The sequence below is a fragment of the Marmota monax genome, unplaced genomic scaffold (assembly GCF_021218885.2).
Source record: "Marmota monax isolate L192 unplaced genomic scaffold, Marmota_monax_Labrador192_F-V1.1 WCK01_AAM20220418_F8-fsc00088, whole genome shotgun sequence".
Taxonomy (NCBI): Eukaryota; Metazoa; Chordata; class Mammalia; order Rodentia; family Sciuridae; genus Marmota; species Marmota monax.
Genome location: NW_026694492.1, coordinates 5177176 through 5199719, shown reverse-complemented (window position 1 = coordinate 5199719; position 22544 = coordinate 5177176). Strand labels below are relative to the sequence as shown.

At 39.0% G+C, this 22544-nt stretch overlaps 1 long non-coding RNA gene across 1 annotated transcript in view; it reads left to right on the top strand.

Annotated features, from left to right (window-relative positions):
- Positions 1-1535: 1535 nt before the first annotated feature.
- Positions 1536-22544, top strand: part of LOC124075841 (uncharacterized) — a 47125-nt gene continuing 26116 nt past the window's right edge. The window contains exons 1-4 of the long non-coding RNA XR_009224515.1: positions 1536-2226; positions 16624-16810; positions 18050-18371; positions 21044-21149. This is a non-coding gene — a long non-coding RNA (uncharacterized LOC124075841). The remainder of the gene's footprint in view (positions 2227-16623; positions 16811-18049; positions 18372-21043; positions 21150-22544) is intronic.

Genomic DNA, 22544 nt, shown 5'->3' with positions numbered 1-22544 from the left:
AAATAACGACTAGTCTGATATGGCTTGTAATATTGGGAGATAGGCTACAATTACAGGTTTGGGTAGGATCGTGAGGAGCCTTGAATGGCCAATGAGTTTAATTGTCTGACTGTTGAGAAATTTTTTAATTCAGTGAGCATTTGTTAAACACCTACCATGTGAATATTGACATTGTGGTTACGGAGGTGATTCAGAGACACAAGCTTTCTTCTCCCAAGGGGCTTCTATTCTAGGCAGTGGACTAGGCCACTAAAAAGTAGACAAATAAGAATAGAAATTGAAAGAGAAATAATTTCTGGAAATAAAATAAGCAGAGAAATGTGAGAGAGACAGGAGTGGTCGAATGTCACCTGTCTAAGGACATGATATTTGGGCTGAGACCTCACTGAGGAGATGTTAGTTATACAAGGGTCAGAGGGAGAGAGTTCCATATAGAGAAAAAAGGACAAAACCCAAGAGAGAGGACTGTGCTTGGTACATTCAAGGAAAAAAGACCAGGAAGTCCAGGTCACAGAAGGAGAGGGTACAATGGTATGAAATGCTTTTACAGGAGGGACAGGGTCTCTGAAGTAAGGCCTTGCAGGCCATGTAAAACCTCAAGTTCTGAGTGTGAAGGGAGTTATCACATTCTGGGTTACGTGAACTCGTTGTAGTGGCCCAAAGGTAGAAACAGAGAAGTCTAGGGACAAGCTCCTGAATTTCAGGAGAAGGACAATGGAGCTTGGGCCACAATGATACCAGTTGGTATGGAAAGAAGGTGATGGACTTGGCTTATTTTTGAAGTTGATGTCAACAGGACTGGGTTTGAATTGGATGTTGGGGAGAAGGAAAGGATAATCAAAGAGGGCAGGTTTTAATTTGAGTAGGTAGTTGTGTTATTTTATGAGATGGGAAAGTCTAGAAGAGAGATTGAGGAAAGGGGTACATCAAGAGCACATTTTATGAGGGTTTATTAAGTTTGAGTTGCTTATTGATCATCCAAATGGTGATGTCTTGGGGGGTTGATTATCATGGGGGTTGTTAATCTGACCTCATGGGAGAGATCATGGCTGAAATAATAAAATTAACTTTGTACTTAGCCTAGAGGAGTAAAGAACACATATTGACTTCTTTTGTAAAAAGCTATGTGGTGTTTTTTTTTCGGAGGTGGGTGAGTGTTGGGTTATTAATGGTAATACTCCACAAATATTGATCACTATGAAGAAGATTGCTTAATTCCAGGCTAATGTCCAAGCTTAAAAACACCATGATTTTGGTAAAGAAAAAAAAATGAAAATAGCAACCGATCTGTAAATTTTCAAGGCCTCTTGGATTGCAAACATCTGCCTTTACTTCTATGGATTTGTCTTACTATGATGAAATATAGGAAAAGTCTGGAAGGAATCTATTTTATTAACAAAATCTTGTAGACTTGGGACATTTTTCAAATGTAAAAACAAACAAAACACTCAGTTCAACTGTATATTTTTTTTTAAATTACAAAATTCAAGGAAAAAAATTATCCCAGGTAAAATTTCTGATTTGGAATTGGAATCTTCTTAATGAGCACAGAAGATCTGTTCCACGGTCCACTGATGGATCACAAAGAAACTATGTGTTCATTTGACCAAAAGCAAAATCAAGTAGAAACTTCCAAGACAATAGTCACAATAGTACAAATCATAATCAGAAGAAACTTATGCTTGTTATTTCATTTTGTATTTTCACTGAGATTAGTTATGCTACGTTGTGTTAAGGAAAATCTTGTTGATAATTTGCGACATATTTTGAGCTCATTAGGAAAAAAAATTGTAAATGTGCTAGACTAACCATTACAACATTTGTAAAATCCAAAATTAAAATTTCCTTTACTGTTCTCTGAATTCCTAATTATTGGGCCTGTGAATTCATGTAGAGAAAATGATTGAAGAATCCTGCCAGGATGCCTTAGGAGAGAAGATAATACTATCTAAGGGTTCTTTAAAGCTGGGAGTAACATAGAAATGCTTTGCCCATGCTAAATAATAATTACACTAACAATAATAAACTTTCTTATCAGAAATTTATTAGATCTTCCATCTCTAAAAAATCTTGCAAAGGAGACTTTATTCAGCTGAAATGCTCTCTTGCATGATGTGCAAATGAGGATAAAATAAAGCCTGAGAACGTGGTCAGGGAGAGTGAGATGGAATAAGCAGACCAAAAAATATTGAAGCAGAATGTCATGCAAGAACTGAAGTACATCTGGTGAGTATGCATGCTATTGCTCTACCTTAGAAACCATTATAAACCATTTGAGGTGATCAAAAAATTGCTGCCCAGGTGCAGCAGTTTATATTTTGAAAATGAAATAAATCTAGTGGATACTGTGGACGAAGAACTTGCAAAATCTTATTAGAAAAATAAATCTGTTTTGAGTTAGAGGAGTGAAAAAAATCCTAACAAATTATAGGAGTAGAAGTGTTGCAAAACTCAATACATTCATGTTTATTCAATAATCACACACATGTTCCATTAAGAAATGCAGAAAAAAGTGCAATAAATATTGACTTTCACAGCAAAATGTAGAAGTATATGTGCAAAGAATAATGAATCCTTTTCTTGACAGTTTGAGAAAAATAGAAACTTGAAGCCATTAACACAGGTTGAAAAATAAAAAAGTTGTTCTCTTCATTAGCTAGGGGAAAATATTTCAAGTTAGTTTTGTAGAGATTATTCATCTGACTTGATTCTTTATATGCAGAACAAACTGGTTTGTGTTCCATTGTTTCTTGAATGTAGGAAATTGTGGGGTAAGACCTGGCTGGGAGCTCTTTTTGTTTGAGAGCACTGTCAAAGCATGTCTCCCCAATTCCCACCCCCACATCTCAACAAGTGCTTTAGGGGCTTGGGGACTTGGTGGAAATCATGCTGTGTTCTAAATACCTCATCCTACCACTGGCAATATTTCTATCCAGGAAAAACCATATTAAATGAACCTAAGAGCAAACCTGAGTGGGAAAAAACATTACAAAAGAATATTTTGGAAATTCTAATGCTTTATTGATCTGAGTGTCACTTGGTACTGTCTTGGAGGGTAACTAGAAGATGTATATTGAAGAACTTTAAAATGTTTATGGCTTTTTATCCATCAATTCCTTGAGAACCAAAGAAAAGAATCAGAGACATATGTATATAACAACTTTCATACAATGGTATTCATACAGCACTATTTGTATTAGTAAAAACTTGTAATCGACTCAAATTTCAGGGCTAAAATGATTTAACAAATTAAAAGATGACTCAATACAAACTGTTATGAAATCTTTAGAAATCATGCTGTAAAGACTATTTACCTACAAAGCTATTCATGGCACATGCAAAAATCCCAAATAATATATGTAATGCCTATGACTTGATCTCTCACATGTTGTGTTATATGTGTATATGCAACCTGTATAGAAAAAGAACTGGAAGAAAAAGAATGTTAAGTGGTAGAATCATGCATGATTTAAATGTTTCTGTCTTTGTGCTTTTGTGTATTTTCAAACATTTCTACGCTGATAATCACTTTTATATTCAGAAAGAAAATACCTAATAAATGCTATTGAAGAAAAAGGCAACCGAAAAGGTGTATGTGGAAAGTGAAAGGGAAAGGTTTGGCCTTAGTGTTTGGGAGAAGGAGATCTTTGTTTTCCTGCACCAATGGGGGGAATCCACCATGTCCCTCCCAAGTTCACCTCTTTGGCAGTAGAGCCAAGACTCCCAGTGGAGGATCTGGGTCAGAAGCTTCAAAATGTGGAACACTGGTTGGACCTAAAAGGATATCCATTAGTTCAACGGGAAGGAGCTAATCTCTGGAAGTAACCAATCTGCTGTGTGATTCCTTGTGGGACAACTGAGCGGCAGGCTTAACCTCTAACCCCCTGCCGTGTAGAGTTTCCACCAGCCTCCCCGCTGATTTCTGAAGAGTTCCCAGGGTTATCATCAGCTTGGTGGGGCATAAAGCAATAAGAGAAATGGGCCCTGGGTTTCGCAGCGCCAGGAGCAAATGCGGACACAATCACTTGCCCTCGACATTCTAAGATCATATAATGATGCTTGGTAAATTGCTTTGAGATCCACAGGCAAGTGTGCCATTCCATTACCAGTCTTTAATCGGCATTTCTACTCACTCATGTAAGAACCATTGAAAGCCATTGATCCTGAACTTTCTATAGTCATCAGCAAGTGAGTCTGGAGAAGTTTAGGTGCCAAGATCTCAACAAACTGACAGGGTAAGCAACTGTAATAGGGCAGGCTGATACATCCCACGGCAGCCATTGTTAATATGAAGGTGAAAGAAGCTTATCAAGGATGTGATTTTGCTGAGAAATACTGCTCTATGAGAAGAAATTGAAAGAAATGGGGATGTCTACTACTGATTTGGTTACCATTTTCCTACTTCCCTTTATTAGAACACACGAGAGAACTGATTTCTGTCATCAAGTAGACTAATTTCTCAGTTTGAAAAATTTTGGCCATAATACTCCACAGAGCATTCAAGGATTTGAGCTTTTTGACAATAGTTATTAGGAGGAAATATTTCAATGCTGCTTTGTTTGAGGTCCCATTTGCATTTGCTTAGAGGTGGTTTGTACTGGGGATTTCATTGGCCCTGCCCTGCCCTGTGCAGTGCAAGGGGGGATGTAGCACAGTTGCACCATGAGGGAATGGTGGGAACAGTCTAAGAGAAGTCTGTATGATTTTTTGTAAGTGTTGATTATTGATAAATTTTCACAAGTACTTATGTACTTTGTCACCAGAAGTAGTATCATAACGATCCATCTACCCATCCATACATCCATCCATCCATTCATTTATCTTCCTCTTCTATGCCTTATGTCAGACATAACTTCCAAATCTTTACAAAATATGAAATAAGATACAAAAATTGTTAAGGAATGGGGCGGGGTTGTGGCTCAATCCCAAGTAAGCCACTTGCCTAGCATGTGTGAGGCACTGGGTTCGATTCTCTGCACTGCATATAAAAAAATGAATAAAATAAAGGTCCATCAACATCTAAATTTTTTTTAATTGTTAAGGAAAATGGGACAAAGACAAAAGAGCCATAAAGATTCAATAAAGTCAAGAATGGATTTGATAGGTCATAATTCTTCTGTATTTTCTCAAAATGGGCCACAGATTATAGTGACCAGTGCACACAGAAGAGGTCAGAGTTATCAAGTTGTGTCCTACAAAGGCCTAGGCTTCCCAGGGGTAGGCAGGGGCAAGAAAAGCAAGTGAGAACTGGCCAAGGACCTTGCTTCAGATTCTCTCCACCTTCCTGCTCAGCCACAGGAGTTTTGATGAGTTTGTTACACAGAATAGCATTCTCTGGGGGTAAGATTTAAAGCTAAAGATGCAAACTCCATTAAAAGACATGTTCAAAACCTGCACCATTCACAGTGACTTTACGAGCAAAGTCAATCCACATGCAGGTAAACCATACCCAGCCTTGGTACTAAAAGTGAAGGGAAATATCCTCAAAAACACCCTTGGAGAGAAGAGTGGAGGAAAAATATATGCTCCAAAATGAAGGTGTAAGTATGTTATCAGTCCATCCATTTCTTAAACAATTACAGTTTTCCTCAATGTCTGTGGGTTCCAGGACCCCAGTGGGCACCTAAATCTGAGAATGCTCAAGTCCCTTATATAGAATGGCATTCTATTTGTATATAATATGCATAAATCCTCCTATATAGTTTAAATCATCTCCTTAATACTTATAATACCTACAAAAAGGTAAGTCATATGTAAATAGTTATTGTATCATTCAGGGAATAGTGACAAGAAAATAAACCTACATGTTTAGTACAGGCACAATTTTAAAATTTTCTATCAAAGGCTGGTTGAATTCACTTATATGGAGGGCCAACTGTATTTATTATAACCTTCTGGGTCATTGCTTATATCCTCAATGTGAGAGGTAGATGGTATAATAGCGAATATAAAGTATTTTTTTTTACTTTGAAACATATGCTCCTTGAGATTAGTCAAACATGAAAAATTAAACAATAATATAGACAACAAGATTAGAGGTATCAAGTTCAGACATTAAACTTTTCAGCATTTAATCAGAAGAGAGAGCAAATCTTGCCATGGTTATCATAGCATCTTCTTGAAATGAGGTCAGTCTGAGTTAACCTTTAGAGAATGTCTAGGGCTTGGATCTACAGAGAAACGTGGGAAAGCATGCAGGTGTGTTGTTGAGTGGGGTTACAGCATACCAGAGAAGAAATGCAATAACAGTTATCAAGAAAAAGTCCTGAGTATAGTTTTTGATTGCGGGGAGAGAATGAGTGGAGAGGAGTTTGCAACCTCTATGTAAAGACCAAGAGGTTTACTGACCTGTACTACAAGATATGCACCTGCCAAGGGAAAGTACCACGTCCCCCTCATAGTGTAGATATCTTGCATCTAATATTTTATTTTTGACTGGAAAAGGAAAGAGCAAATCCTGGATGGGGGTGAAGTATTAAAATGAGGTGGACAGCAGCTTTTGAGATTAAGTATATTACCAATAAGCCTAATTCAATCGTTCTCTTTTTTTTTCAAAAAAAAAAAAAGAAGAAGAAGAAGAAGAAGAAAAAAGCCAGTATGATTGCATATTTTTTTAAGACATAGTTTTTAGAGAGGCTCTTTGGAGATACTGTGCCATGTAGAACACTGGACTTGAGGCTCAGCTATGAACTGGATAGACGTGAATAAGTAACCAGGCTTTTCTGAATCTGTTTCCTCTTTTAAAAATGGAAACAATAACAGGTAACCTCCTTGCTCAGAGTCATCGTGAGGACTGATTCAGAGTTATATTTGTGAAAGTTGTTGTAAGTTATGTAGTTTTAGAATAACTGGAGGATGCTCATGAAACTACCAAAAGCAACTGCATTTAAGGAAGAGTAAAGGCTGGGAATCTAGCCGTGCTAGCTCTATGGGGAGGAGAAGCACTTTGTCATTTAAGCTTTCTCAATGGCTAGAAAGTCATTCTCAAATGACTGGTGAAGTAAATTTTCTGATTCTTATTTGAAGCAAAGGTGAAAACATGTGGCTGTGGAAATACTCTCCAATCAATTAGGAAGAAAATGTTTGCTATGAGTAAATATAGCTGTTTATGTTTTATTGAACACCTATATGTAGTGCTGATTTTCATAATTGTCAGCTTTTACAGGATACTGGCATTACCAGAGGCATTGTCCTTCCTTTCTGCTCTGTCTGTTGCCCTTGACCCCTGCTCCACCCACTACACATACCACTTAGGAAGCAGCTCTTCTCTTAGTGAACTGAGCTGCTCGCACTTCACCAGGAGGCAGGGCCATGTGCACCAATACTACTGCTTGAAAAAAAATCCTTGCATGGGAAGCTCTCGTTCTTCACATACAACAGGTTAGTGCTCCATTTGGTTGAATTTGATAAAGCGACAGTCCGATGGGAGTAGAGCAATCACCAAGTGGCAAATCAAACCATACCTATGTTCTGCTGATAGACAGAGGCCAACCTGCCTGGCAAGTGTGCACAGCTTAACCGCTTAACCGTGGTGAGCAGCCAGCAAAGAGAAGGGGTGGGTAGGGAGGGGGCATTGATCCATGAAGGCAACTCCCAGGTCTTAAAGTGATAACATTGGAGCTTTTCCACGTTTTATTCTGTTACTTATTTCTTCTTTCGGATTATAGATGATAATGTCTCTGACAGAAAGAGATTGCTGTCAAAACTGTAAACTACCCCTTCATCCCTTGTCTGCGGACTGGAGATGATAATTTTCCTGTTGTTATTCCACTTGGGGAGTGAGAGAAATTGTGGCTGTCATTGTCATCATCATTGTCACCATGAGACCCACAATCACCTTCAACTGGTTATACTGAATGCTTGTGATCGCGGGTCTTAGGCCTTAGTGAGTAAGCATGAACCTAAGGTCCTCCCAGATAGGACTCCCTCCATCCCTTCCTTTCTTTCCCTCTCTTTGTCTTCTAAGTCCTTAGAAATCCGACTACTCCTGGTGGTTTTGCTGAGAGTTATTTTGCAGGGGTCACAATATTCCTTTATAGCTATTAGGGTTTATCTGCCTCACAGTAGCACCTAAGACATGGGAGGTATTATGTCTTCCGCAACGTTGACAGAAGGCCAGTACAGTATTTCCACTCAAATAACGAGCACATTCTGTTTTAGAATCAAGTTGTGCCTTTGCACAGCAGGGTGACCAGAGACAACGTTAATGTACTGTGTACTGCAATAAGCAAAAATGGATCCTAATGTTTTCACCATAAAGAAATGATAAATGTTTGAGGAGATAGATCTGTTTACCCTGATTTAAACATTACACAATGTGTACGTGTACTGAAACATCACATGGTACTCCATAAATAAGTATAATTTCTCTGTTTTTATGTATCATTTAGAAGAAATAAATTTAAACAACCAACAAGAATCTTCAAGTTGTCATTACAGTCACTTAAGACAATTTGTTAAAAATACAGCTAATTACATTTCCAGTGTCACTGCATATAGAAAACCAGAATATTGGATATAATGTTTATTATTTCCTCTTACAAAAGGGAAAAACACAAATTCTTTTAATTGCATCTTTAATAATAAAAAGAAGCACAGTCATTACTAGCAGGAGATGTATTACTTTCATGGGGCTCTGCACACCAGCATTCTTTCCTATTGCTTCTTTATTATAGTCACAGCATTAATTATTAGGGCCTAATTAGGCAAAATTACAGTATTGTCCCTAATGAAGTCTCTGGATTCTTAGAAAGCCCCAGCTATCTTTTTATATCATTCTGAAGTTAGAATTAGGAATAAAAGTCAGCCCAGCCTTCATTTCCAACCCCAGTTCATCTTTGAAGCACATATCATTTTTCCAGGTTCACTGGCCAAACTTTGGAAGTTTTTTTTTTTAAGTTAATTTTGTTTCCAAACCTCAATACTATTACAGAACTATCCACTATAAAAGATTTTGGAGTAGAAAATAAAGGAGTATAGATCCAGAAGGAGACTTAGCAGATTTTTATTAGAGAGTCATTTTTGGAAATTGAGAGCAGAAAGATAGGAATGGATATTAACTGTGGAGTGTCTTTTTCTTTCTATACAGGAAAAGCTGGCCGGAGTGACCGGGAAGCTCCTTCTATCTTCTTTCTTTCTCTTGTCTATTTGCCTGTCGACCACTGGGCATTTGCTTGTTGGAGCAGTCACTCAAGGGGCGCCACCCAAGGCGTAGGCCTGAGTCTGCACCTTGCACCAGGCAAAGGCTCAAGGAGGCTGCCCCACAGCCTCCTAAGGTGATGTCGCAAGTGGCTTATGGCCCTTTACCCTAGAGATAGTCTCTGATTAGAAAGGGTTAAAAGCTTCTTCTCTTCTGGAAGGCAACGGTCTTGGACAATGACCTTTCATTACTACCTTGTAAATCTAAAATATAAATCTCTCATGCAGTCATTTGCCTATCTCCTTTTCTGGGTTCTTCCAAACCCCCTTTCCCCTCTTCCCAACTGGGGACATTTTCTTAGGCTCATTCTAAATTGCCTGTGCCTCTTTCATGGAACACTTTCCCCTTGGCGAATGTGGCCAGGGCTGCATCTTCATCCTTTTTCCCTACATTGATGTCCTCAGCTCTGGTCTCTACCCAAGTGCTCTGCCTGCCCATCTCTTCCAGGATGCAGGCTCCATGAGGGCAAGGATTTTGTCTATATCTGCAGCTTCTCCTTTTTCTTCCTCTTTCCCTTCTGATTTGATCCCCTTACAACCCTCTTTAATCTGTCTTCTACCCTTGCCCTCCGTGATGCACCCAAACTGACTTAACAGCTTCCTAATGAGCTTGTCCAGTCACTGGTCTCACAACTGCTCTGCTATGATGTCCTGTAATGCCTTATACTTTTTCTTGATAGAACCACCATTTTTAATGCATGTCATTAATTGTTCAATGCCTCTTTTTCCATTAGATTATAGACTCCATGAAGTCCGGACTGTATCTGCTTTGCTCACAGGTGCTAGACAAACAGTAAGCCCTGAACAAATACTCATTGAGTAAATAATTGGGTAAACTACTTGTGTAACTATAATTAAATGTGTTTTAATTTAACTATTTATTTCTGGTTCTATAACTCATATTATGTACACCAGTCACACATTTTATAAGGCATAATGTTCTTTGCATGGTTTCTCTAGTCAAAAGCTCCAATGACTCCATTTTAGTGTTGGAATTACTAAACTATTAAAATACCACACCTGGCTTGTGAGGCAGAACCCACCCAGCACAGAGCCTTTAAGAGTTTCATCCAGTTGGCAGTCTGTACAATTAGACAAAGGAGATCTCATCTCATTAGTCATAGTTCTCTAGAGAAACAGGACCATAGGATGTGCGTGTATGCAAACTCAGTAAAGCAGAAAGCCCCCCCCCCACGTGAGTTTGCTGGTTCAAATTCTGCTCTTATCCTGAAATACCCTCACAGATACACCCAGAAATAATGATTAATTTGGGCCTGCCTTGTCCCAGTGAAGTTGACGCATAAGATCAACTATCACATACCTCTACCCAGATTAGTCATAGCTAATTGAACCACTGAGCTGTCCCAGACTCTGATCCTGTTCTCCTGGCTTCAAAGCTGATTTCAGTTCTCTTGTTGAGTTTATTTTGTCCTCCCCTCTTGACTTAGTGTCCATCACTGACTCTTTGGTTTTGACATCAGCAGCCTTCTGATTTGCATATTTTGAAACCAGGCTCTCACAGAGACCACTACACAGTCCATTCATGGTGGCCATCCGATTTAGCTTGCCCACTCAACTTGGCACAAGTGCTGTCAGGGTTGGAACGACCGTGTTAACTTGCCATTGCTTTTTGTCATGTTTTCTCTCCCAGTTGGACTGGAAAGAGTCTTCATCCATTCCTGAACCTGTGCTCCCTTCCACTCCCTCTTCACCCCAACACAGCACCTCATTTGCTTTCCCACAAGAATCCTCCTGGTCCAGCCTCTTCATCCATCTAGGCCAGCCCATTGGGTGCTCCCTAAGGCTGTCCTTGATCTATATGATCCACGCTGGTCTCCTGTTCACTGGTCTGTGCTCTTCATTGGGCACATGCTGTCTATCACTGTTCTTTAACCACCTTCCCTGTGTGTGTTCACAAGATAACTTTACACATTCTCCTGTGTAAAGTTATAAACGACCTCTCCTCTCCCGTCCCATGCTGCAGAGACCACCATGTGTCGATAGCATCCTGTGATAGACGTGCTTAGGAAGGAGGATGAACCTTCAGAATCCAGATGTAACATTGGCTCTTGGGAAAGGTGAAATGGGAGAACCTGCAGTAGGAAATCAAGGGAGAATTTCTCTGCTCCAGGAAGAGATAGGGAAAGGATGAGATGCCTTGGGCTTGAGGAATGTTGAACTAGAAAAGTGATGTGTGATAAATACCTTTTTTAATATAAAAAAAATAAAATTGGCATATAAAATTGTACATATTTATGGGATACCATGTGATGTTTTGTATATGGATGCATTGTGCTATGCTCTAATCAAGCTCATCCTGTCATCTCCTCAAATATGCATCATTTCCTTGTGATGAGAAACACATTAACATCGTATATGGTTACTGTGTTGCACACTGGAGCACAATAGAAAGACTATTTACCATGCAACTAGGCCTCTGTAAGCAATCTGTAATTGAGACTGAAAAAGAATAGTTGTCATGGGCTGGGTATATAGCTCAGTTGGTAGAGTGCCTGCCTCACATGCACAAGGCCCTGGGTTCAATCCCAAGGACCACAAACAACAACAACAAATGTCACAATGCTGGTGTTACAACTTTCTTGTGGTCTGAGTACCATATAACATGATAACTAAAAACAGTTATTGTAACTAACCATGCTGTCATCTCAGACATCTATGGAAAGTATTAAATAAAATAATAGTAAAATGGGACATGGGAGTATATTGCCTGACCCAAGCTTCATCCTGATATAGTAGATAAGTTATTTTAAAAATGAGTGTTTAACTCCATACAACATTTTGCAGGGGAAAAACATTTAATTTATTATCTACTATCATACCATTTATACATTTATATTTTCATGTCAAACTAATCTTCTTTGGAAGTAAATAAAAACATTATTTTTTTATAATGAAAGATTCCTTCTGCATGCACTACCAGGTCTAGCGACAATAGAAAACTGAGACCAAGTGTCCCAACAAGTGCCTTGCCTCTGTTCACGGCCTTCATTTGTTGAAAGTTAACCTCTCCCATCCTGGTTTCTGGATGGAGATGTCATTGTTTCTCACCCTTATGTTTGCCTTGTTTATTCAGCCAGGTGCAGGAACCAGTCTATTCTTGCTCACTTGGATTCCTAGCTTTTCATCTCCTTGGCTCTAATTGCTCCTGACACAACACTTCTCTGTCTTGACTAGTTTTGGGGATTTCCTTTCCCATGTATTACTCCACAGGCAGCCCTGTATCCCGTCTGTTGCCCTACACACCCCATGTCTTACTTTAGATGTGTCGACTGTATCAGAGGGAGGACCTCGGGAGTCAGGATGGACAACTTTGATGTAGTAATCTGGAGTTGGTGGTAAAGAAATGGGTAACTCTCTTGAAAAAGATGATCCTGCAACAGGGCAGTTTGAATCTAAGGGGGCAATATGAAAAAAATAAATATGTTTTTCATTCCGAAGTGAAGTGGAAAAGTTTTCAGAATAGCATGAACAAAAGTAATTTCGTTTTTCAGGTAATATAAGGTCATTGTCCACATTAGCAGAGATACTCTGTCAACATTTGCTTTGTAATTAAGTATCCTCTTAAATTCTGAGTTATTATTATTATGCATTTTGGCTGGGATTGCTAATGGACCTAAATAATCACCTATATTGGCTTCATCTTATCTTTTTTGGACGCCTGTACAAGCTCAGGTACCTAGAGATTTAATTATAGAGCTCAGCCCTTCTCTGTTATTTTCATAGACAGGCCCCTGTAATCAAGCCGATCCTTGGCAACTCTTCACTGAAAACTCCTTTGACATCCATCAAGTTGCTCTCTTCATTAATGCCTTAATAAGTCTTCAGAATCAAAGAATAACTTAAAAAATAAGCATCATTTCAGAGACCAGAGCCAAAAGAGTCCTAAGTGAAAGGATACTTGACATGCCAAAAATAGGAACTAGGAAAAAAAAAAACTAACTGGGAAAATACAAAAGGGATCAGTAAATCCTGAGGGATTGGATACAGTGGTGTGGGTTTGGAATATGGGAGATTTATGTAAATCAGAAGATTATTCTGTAGACTACCCTCTATGTTTTGGCTATACTTATATTTTGAAACTTTTGGAAAAGCATTAGAAAATTTTGAGACACTGTCTCCTTGGGATGGTTAGAATCTGAGTTATTGCAGAAATTATCTCAATAGTAAAATGTTCTAATGATAGTTGAAATATAGACTGGCATTGCTAACACTCTCCACAAGATCCAGGATATTGACTTTTGAATAGGATGGTCAGGAAAGAAAGAATTATTGATAATATATTTAAACTCAGTGCTTCTGAGAACATGATTTGAGTTTTGTTTATGTTGCTAAAATAGATTATTTTACTAAATGAAAACATTCACCACCCAGATGAAAGCCAGATTGAATTCAGTGAAGCAAGTCATTGAAAACTTACCAGGTACTTAGTAAATGTTTTGACTAATTTTTTTCCCACTTTATTGCCAACATCTTGAGAATACAGGCTTATAATTCCTGTACTCACAGGAATAGATTCTCACCTAAGAATCTACCTTCATCATCGTTCCCACTTCCTGGATCACAAAGAGATTCTTTTGCTGTCTCACGCATGCACCAGTATCATCTCTCGTCCCTGTCTTCAAAGTCCACCTCCTCACTGCTTTTTCCTATCAACATGTCACCACTGTAAGGTTTCATCCATCTTCAAATCTCTCTCTTTCTCAATTATATCTTATCTTTCATTTCTTGTCCATTTTTTGCCCATCTTTTTATTTTACTTATTTTTAAAATTTGGTTTTCACTTGGTTAAGGGCTAAGCTACTCATCTTTAATCTCAACACCATACCTACTTTCTTCTCAATATTCCCTCACTCCTCGGCCCCTTTCAATCTCTGTGTGATCCCCAACATTTTAGTGGCATGATTCTAAAGTCACTCATGACCTTCATGTCACTAAATTCAGCAAACATTCTTCCAATCTAATCAGAGTGGATCTCTTATAAATGTCGATCAGTACTTTTCTGAAACATGTACATCTCTCTTCTTTCTTGACTTTTCTTTTATAACTCTTGATAACCTCCTATGGAGGATCATCCTTCTTTACTTGCCCGGAAGATATTATTCATTCCTAGATGATATCTATCATATCTGAGTCTTCAGTTACCATCTATGGGTCAAGGATTCCCAAATGTTTATCCCTGCTTCAAAACCCCTTCCTGAGCCCAGGGTATAAACACACCTGCTGTCTCATCACTTCCATTGAGGTGGCAAAGGCTCCTCAATCCTCAGTGTGGCTCAGTACACTCATAACTCTGCCCTTGAAGCTTGACTTTCCCTTAGTGTTCCCTGGTATAGTGAAAGTCACTCACTTGTCCAGGATAGGAACCTAGAAGCTCTACTCTCAGTCTGTACTGAATTTACCATTAAATCTTGCCAGTTAAAAATTTAAAATCTCTGCAATCCATTCATCTCTCTTCATTTTTATTTTCTCCACTTTTTTCCAAATTACTCCAACCTCTTTCCTAGTCTGCTCAGTATCTTCTTCACTGAACTTTTGCTGTCTCCAAACTCTGGTCAGAGTGATCTTTTAAAAATTCAAAATAGACATTACTGTTTAGCTTAAAACTCTTCAGTGGGGTCCCTCAATAGAAGGATGTCTTTAATCTGGCTTTAATATGACACTAGACTCCTTCTGTCCCATCCTTCCCTTGATCTTTGCCCATAAGGCATATTGCTGTTGTCTACATTTTTCTGTTTAACTCCAGGGCATCCTTTAGATTATTGCTCAAATATCACTTGCTTGCAATTTCTGTCTTTAGATTCAATGTCCCCATTCTATGCTTCCAGAACACCTTCTGCTTTTGCTTTAGAGGTACTATTACAGCTTGTAATAATGTCTTTATGTTTGCACACTTATTGATACATGTCTCCCATTCTGGGAACTTGCACGACTCATATTTATTGAATAAAGATTACCAAAACATGCTCACCAAACCATGTGTGTGGGCAGGAAATAATCTTTCTGTCAGTGGGTGGTGATGGAGGTAAGAGGCACCAGGGAGAAGAGTCTGGCCTCTGTAGTTTAGGGTAGGAGTGGGCCACGCCTGGTCTTAGTTGAACACCGGGAGTTGCATAGAAGAATGACTCTACATCTATAATTACACCATCTGGATACATGCCAGGACCCTTGGTTAGGAAGTCTCTGGGAGAATGCACAAGTTAAACTTGACACTGGAAGACCAGTCACTCTGTTGCAGCTGGATCTCTCCCCCTGCTCTGCAGTCAATGTTTTACCCTTTGCCAGCTCCAGAGATCCACTTTGCAGTCAGTTTATATCTCATACTTGGGACCGTTCTCTTGACACTCATCTTGAAGTGACTGATTGCAAATTACAAGTCCCCAAAGGCCCTTCAAATTTAGGATAAAACAATTGGGCATAATTCAAGATGATTAAGTGGTAAGGAAAGTAAGTATTCATAGGCTGTGAGAGCTGAAAGACAGTATTTAGTCCAATGACATCCATTTTTAGATGAGGACATTGAGGCCTAGAATGGTTAAGTAATGTTTCTAAGGTTCACACAGTGAGCTTTTGGAGCAGGTAGGTAGGTCTGGAATATGCATCTCCTGGCTTTACCTACTAACGGTGCTAGTCTTTACACCCAACCTGAAAAGCTTCAGAGTCTAATCAAGTTATGAAATATGCCTAATGTTTGGAATTTGGTCCTGAACAACAAAAAGAAAAAAGAAACCCTGAGAAAAGTTATTAAATCACATCCATTAATGTCTACTTATAATTATAATTACTTGTCAGCTTGAAAGATACTATCTTGCTTCTTTAAAGTCATTGTCATGGGTAATGCACATAAGTTCTACAAGATCCTCATGCATTTGTCTGTATTTTGCATTTGGTAGAGGAAAGCACTCTATTGCTAGCTACCCCCCTGACCCTTATGTCTTGCATGTGAAAAGAATGAATCAGATTTGGTAAATCTCTTTCCTAACAAATACATGGACTTTTATGTAAGTTCAAAAATATTTGTCTTTTATAGTTTAAGTGAGTGCTCCCTTAATTCATAAAATTGCTAATCTTCTTCTTGGAGGTGAGCCCATACTGAACAGGTGACAACAGGTGGCTTGGAGACACATGTGTAAGACGAGGACAACTAGTATTTCTAATCTAACCTAACTAGACCAGGGGTCGTGACCACCTACTACTAGAAGTAGTTTTTCCTCTGTGGGAGGTGGGTTCTAAGATGGGCCTGGTAATCCCTTTCTCCTGGTATTCATTCCCTCTGTGATCCTTGGACCTGCATGTGGGATGGAGAGACCTGCAACTTGCTTCTGACTAATAAAATACAGCAAAAGTGACAGGACTTCTCTTCCATGATTACGTCACGTAACATTTTGATTTCTGGTTTTCTAGCAGATTCTTTCTTTTGATGGCTTTGTGGAAACAAGCTACCATGTTGTGAGCCCAGTGGTAAGGAACTGAGGGTAATCTCTGGCCAACAGCTGGAAAAAAATCAAGGCCCACAGTTACAGCCGTCCAGGAACCAAACTCCGCCAACAGCCATCTGAGCATGGAGCAGATCTCCTTCCAGTCTGGCCTCCAGGTGAGCCCCCAGCCCTAGCTGAAATCTTGACTGCAGTTGTGTTGCACATTCTGAGCAAAGAACCCATCTATGCTGGCCTGGATTCCTGACTCTCGGAGCCTGTGAGATAGTAAATGTGTTGCTGTAAGTGGTAGTATTTCACCCAGCAATAAAAAATGAGTACAGTTTTTTTTTTTTGCCATCATTGATGTATCCTAGTTTTTGATAACCACATAATAAAAAACTAGAGTTACTTACACACACACACACACCCCTAAAGGATCTCTACTGGCTGCCTGTTTCCTACAAGACCAAACATGAGCATATAATGTCTTTCCTGAGTATTTATTGCCTACATTTCTAGCTTTTTCTCCCATCCTTTCCATTACTTCGCCTGCACACCCCCCCGACACAACCTTCTCTCTTTCTCTCACTGTTCCCTTGATGCTCACCACTTACGATCTTTACATAAGCGTCTCCCTCTCTGTGGAATCCCTTCATTTTGTCCTTGCAAACTCTCCTTTATCTTTTAAGGTTCATCTTAGTCCTTCCTTCTTTATAGGTGTAGCAGTCAGCTTTTCATCACTGTGACCAAAATACTGACCAGAACAACTTCAAGTTTTATTTAGAGGAAAGGTTTATGTAAGGGTCATGGTTTTAGAGGTTCAGTTTACAGTTGACCCATTCCATAGCTCTGGGCATGAGGTGAGGCAGAGCATGGCAGAAGGGCTTGGTGGATGAAAGCATCTCAGCTCAGGGCAGGCAGCCAGGAAACAGAGTGAGAGAGGGAGCAAGGGGCCAGGGTACTTCCTATGTCCTCTAGCCATGACCCACCTGACTGTTGTTACCATGCAGTAATCTGTTCAAATTATTAATCCCCCAAGTGGATTAATCCACATCCACTGATTAAGTTATAGCTGTCATGATTTAATCATTTTACCTCTGAATGTCCTATATTGCTTAACATGAGCTTCTCAGGGGACACCTCATGCCCCACCATAACAACTCCCAACCATTCCCATAGCATTTTATTCACATACATTATGCCGTCGTCACCTTGTATTACAATTTATATAGGTGGCAGAGTGGTCTTTGATATTAGTTTGGATTTTGCTCTCCAAACTGTCTCCTTTGTGCTCTTTTCAAGTAGGTTGCTTTACTGTCATCATTTCATTGCTTGGCTATTTTTTCATGTTGGAAAAAAAAGTAGAAGATTTTTACAGCTAGCTGATTTTCCTGTTTGTTTTTATTTGGAAACAGACATATTGAATAGATGGTGCTACATATGTAGAGGAAAAAAGGAAGAAGGACGAGAGTCTCTGGGAGTAATGAAGGAGAGAATTCCTTCAGGTGGAGAGAGGCAGGACTCCACTGCAGTGCTCCAGGAAAGAGAAGTGTACCAGGGGAGACAGAAGGCTTAGGTCCCATCCTGAAGATGGGGTTCAGCCACAGGACTCTGACCACCTGAAGACTCCCATGGCTCAGGTGGATTAGAGACAACACTGGTAGTGACCAAACCATTGGTGTGCTGTTGAGACTTCTGCATGTCAACAACCCATGACAGGAGAGCTCTCCCAATCTGGTAAGGCCCCAGGAACTGTCCCATTCCAATGGGGAAGGGATAATAATAACTGTTGTTGAATATTTTACAGGCTGTTAGAGAGGGTTGGCACTAAGTTACATTTAACTTGAGTTAAAATAAGAAAAGAAATTTTACATTTGTTGTACACCTGTTTGTAGATTAAGATTTATACGCGTATGAATGAGCCGTATGCATAAGAAACATGAAGAAAACAACATAGAAGCACATCATAATCAATTTGCTCAGAGCCAGTGATAAAGAGAAAATCTTGAAAGCAACCAGGGAAAAACCACACATTCTGTACAGAGGGAAAAAGATAAGGATGACAGTAGACTTCTTGTTGGAAATGAGCCAAGGGAAAAGGCAATGAAGCCACATTTTTAAACGGCTGAAAGAGCAAAAATATCAGCCAGTGAAACTATCTATCAAAAACCAAGGTAAAATTACAACTTTTTAGAAATACAAAACAAGAATGTATCACATGCATACTCTCACACACAAAATATTAAATGGAGACTTTTAAGAAGAAAGAAATGATACCAATATGAAAAATGGATATGTAGCAATGGCCCTCAGCTGAGGTTGATTCTACTCCTGTCCCCTAGCCATTTGGCAACATCTGGAGTTATTTGGGTTGTCATGACTTGGGGGAGGGTGTGGAGAAGGCTCTAGCATCTAGGGGGCAGAGACCAGGGATGCTATTCAATATCGTGCAATGCACAGGGCTTCCCTCAATGGGAACAATGTCAACAGTAATGAGGTTGAACAAGGTCTGAATGAAGGAATTACAAGAGTAGATAGAAACACTTTTCTTACTACTTAAATCTCTTTAAAAGATTAGTGATCATTTAAGCTAAAATAATAGTAAATGTAATGTAGGGTCTACAACATATGTAAAAGTAAAATACATGGTGTAATGCAGTGGTCAGGAGTTGAGAAATGAATATATGAGATTCTAGGATATTTTATACTATATGGGATATGGTATAATAACACTTAAAGGTAGCTGGGTAAATTAAATATCTATGCCATCCACCCTCAAGTGACAACTAAAATTATTCAAAAAGGAAAAAAAAAAGTAAGTTAAGGAGATAAAATAAATTGTAAAAAATCCATTAAAAAATCAAAAAAAAGAAGAAAAATAAAAAAATGGAACAAAGAACAGATGAGAAAAAATGGGAAACAAATAGCAAGATGATAGACTTGACCCTAACAATATCAATAACTACATTAATTTTAAAAGGTCTAACACCCAAATAAATGGTTGATAGTATCAGTCTGATTTTAAAATACTCAACTTTATACCATCTGCAAGTAACTTACTTTAAATAAAGAGAAATAGGTTTAAAGGTAGTGGGAAAATATATGTATGTGAATACTAACCAAAATCAAGCTGGAGGAGTCACAATTATTATCAGATGAAGTTGACATGATAGCAAAGATTATTAGCAGGCTCAAAGAAAGTCACTTCATAAAGATAAAGGGGTCAGTTCATCAAGAGAACATGACAGTCTTAAGTATTAATTTTCTTAATAGTAGAACTTCAAAATGCATGAGACTAAAGCTAATAGAATTTCAAGAAATGGATAAATTCTCAATTATTGTCAGAGATTTCATACCGCTACCTCAATAACAGAATAAATAAACTGAGAAGTGGGTAAAGAGACAAAATATTAAACAATGAGTCAACCAACAAGATGTAATTGACATGTATAGAAGGTTTAACCCCAAAACATTAGAATTCAAACTCTTCTCAAGTGCACACAGAATATTTATCATGGTTTGGGCTATAAAACCAGTTTCAAAACATTTAAAAAGTGTTTAAGTCATTCAAAGTGTGTTCTCTGACCATGATGGATGTAAATTAAAAAGTCATAACAGAAAGATCTCTGGAAAATCCCCCAATATTTTAAAACCAAATAGTGCACCCTGCCTATTGGGGGGCTAGTGGGAGGTATTAGGTCACATTTTCCTTCCGCTTGGAGTTTTAGTAGATAAAATAATAACAACACGGGAATAATTTAGGTTCAGTCTTGCGTGCCTAGTTACAGTGGAAGGAACGGTGTGACCCCCAGTGATCTTTGATGACCACATTGTGTAAGTACATACAAAAAAAAAAAAAAACCAGAAAACTCATAGAGAGGAGAAACCTGGTTTAAATTTTAAAATTCACTGTCATTTAATGTTTAAAGACAAATATAACTTTATAACCTTCAGACCTAATATCTGGTTGTTGGGCCAATGGTTTTTAGTAGCATACTCAGAGGGACTGTTTTAAAACAACAAGAATATAAAATACTTTATAATTAATATGTGCACATAAATTTGCTTTAGAGAACAGAAAAGAAGGTTTATAGTTGCTAGTCTGTTCACATAGAATGTATATAAGTAATTTGCTCTTTGAAATATGGCAAATATTCCCACTGGTACCATATTTTATTTTCCTAAAGTGACGTCAGCAATATTTTCAGCCTCACCTTTTCCCTCTCAGGACTTTGTTATTGCTCTTGACAAGAGGAGGAGTCTGATTCCCTTCCCCTTGAATATGGGATGGCTTCAGTGATATGCTTCTCCTGAACAGATTGTAGTGGAAGTCCAGTGTGTGATATTCAAGGACTGTCATAAAGGTGATAGAATGTCCCATCCCTGGCTTTTTCTCTCTGGGCCCTTAGGATACCGTCCTCAGGCTGTGAGGTCTGTGTGGAGCCAGCCCATGGAGATGCTGATGGGGAATTGAGGCCTCTAGTTCTCTGGACTTGGTGTGGGGTGAGCTTTCTGGTGAGTCTAGCCATCAACCTCAAGTCTTCAGCCAAGGGCCCAGCTACCATGGGGCAAGGACCATTGCTCCTTTGTGTTCCATTAAGTCCCCAACTCCTGGAATTCATGGAGTTTTACACTGCTGAGCTTTAGGATAACCTATTATACTATAGTTATAAGTACCTTTATTTACTTACCTATTTATTTAGTAAACCTATTCTAATTTTAAATGCTTTACAAATACATATCTATAATCTGAAGTCTTAATAAACTTGCTACACGTGGTCTATACAGAATCTCTATGCATAGTAGCCTCATGTGCGTTTCCACTTGTATAACTTGGTATATTCCTGAACATTTCAGTGAATGGAGAAATATTATTACACATGGATATGAGAAAAGACCAAAGTCAGATTAGTGTGTGGCAGATCGCACACCTGAGGGATAAGGCCAGACTCACTGTGTGTTTCCAGCACCAGGGTCCTGGATCCAGACAGGACTGGGTTTGGAATCCCTGCTCTACTGGGTAGCAGCTGTGTGTCTGGGGATGGGGAGGTCTACAACATCTCTGAGTCCTGATTTCTTCATCTATCTTTTGGAGATCATAGGGTTGCTGTGATTAATCAATGACCATGCACATGGCAGGCCCCCAATGCGTATGGAATCTGTCCATTTAAATACGTTTTGTAATGTTACCTTAACTTCCAATCTAGAAGAATTTCCCTGGTGACCCACTGTTGGATGGAGTTTATGGAGTTGACTTTCATAGGAATTCGCTGTAGCTATTAACTGAGGTGACTTCCTAAAGACAGTCTGATCATGACTGTGGCCCCTTCTGCAACCACTGGAGAAGAGCAAATGTCCCCAGAGGGCTCTGGACCAAAGCCTCAGGCAAACTGACTTGTATCTTAGTGAGTTTCAGTTTGCTGCCGAGACTCACTTGTCTTGGCCATCTCCCTAAGAGATACACAGGAACAATTTTGCAGGATGATCATTTCCCATAGACTTTTTGAGAAGTTCCACTGTTTGTTTTGGAAAGCAGTTAGGGTAAAATAAAACCCAAAGATTTGCTTTCTTCCTCTGACAGTTTGGCTGGGTTGAGTCGGTGGCACCCGCTTTGGGGACATGCCCCGTCTCTCTCCCTCAGCCCTTCCAGGGAGAACAGGCTTGTGTGATTTTAATGTGATCATGTCTTTACCATGTGGTCTATCAGCTGTCATCCACAGTGTGTTTGAGAGTGTCTAGAAGGGGTTTTAATTGGCAAGATCTTTAGTAAAATTTGCAAATTAGTGATCCACCGGCTGATGTTATGACAATGTCTAAACACTATCAGTGCCATTTTAAAATAATCTTTCATCGATACAACATTCATTTTAATTAGCCAGAAATTGTTGGTCTCAAGGGAAACTGCCTTCA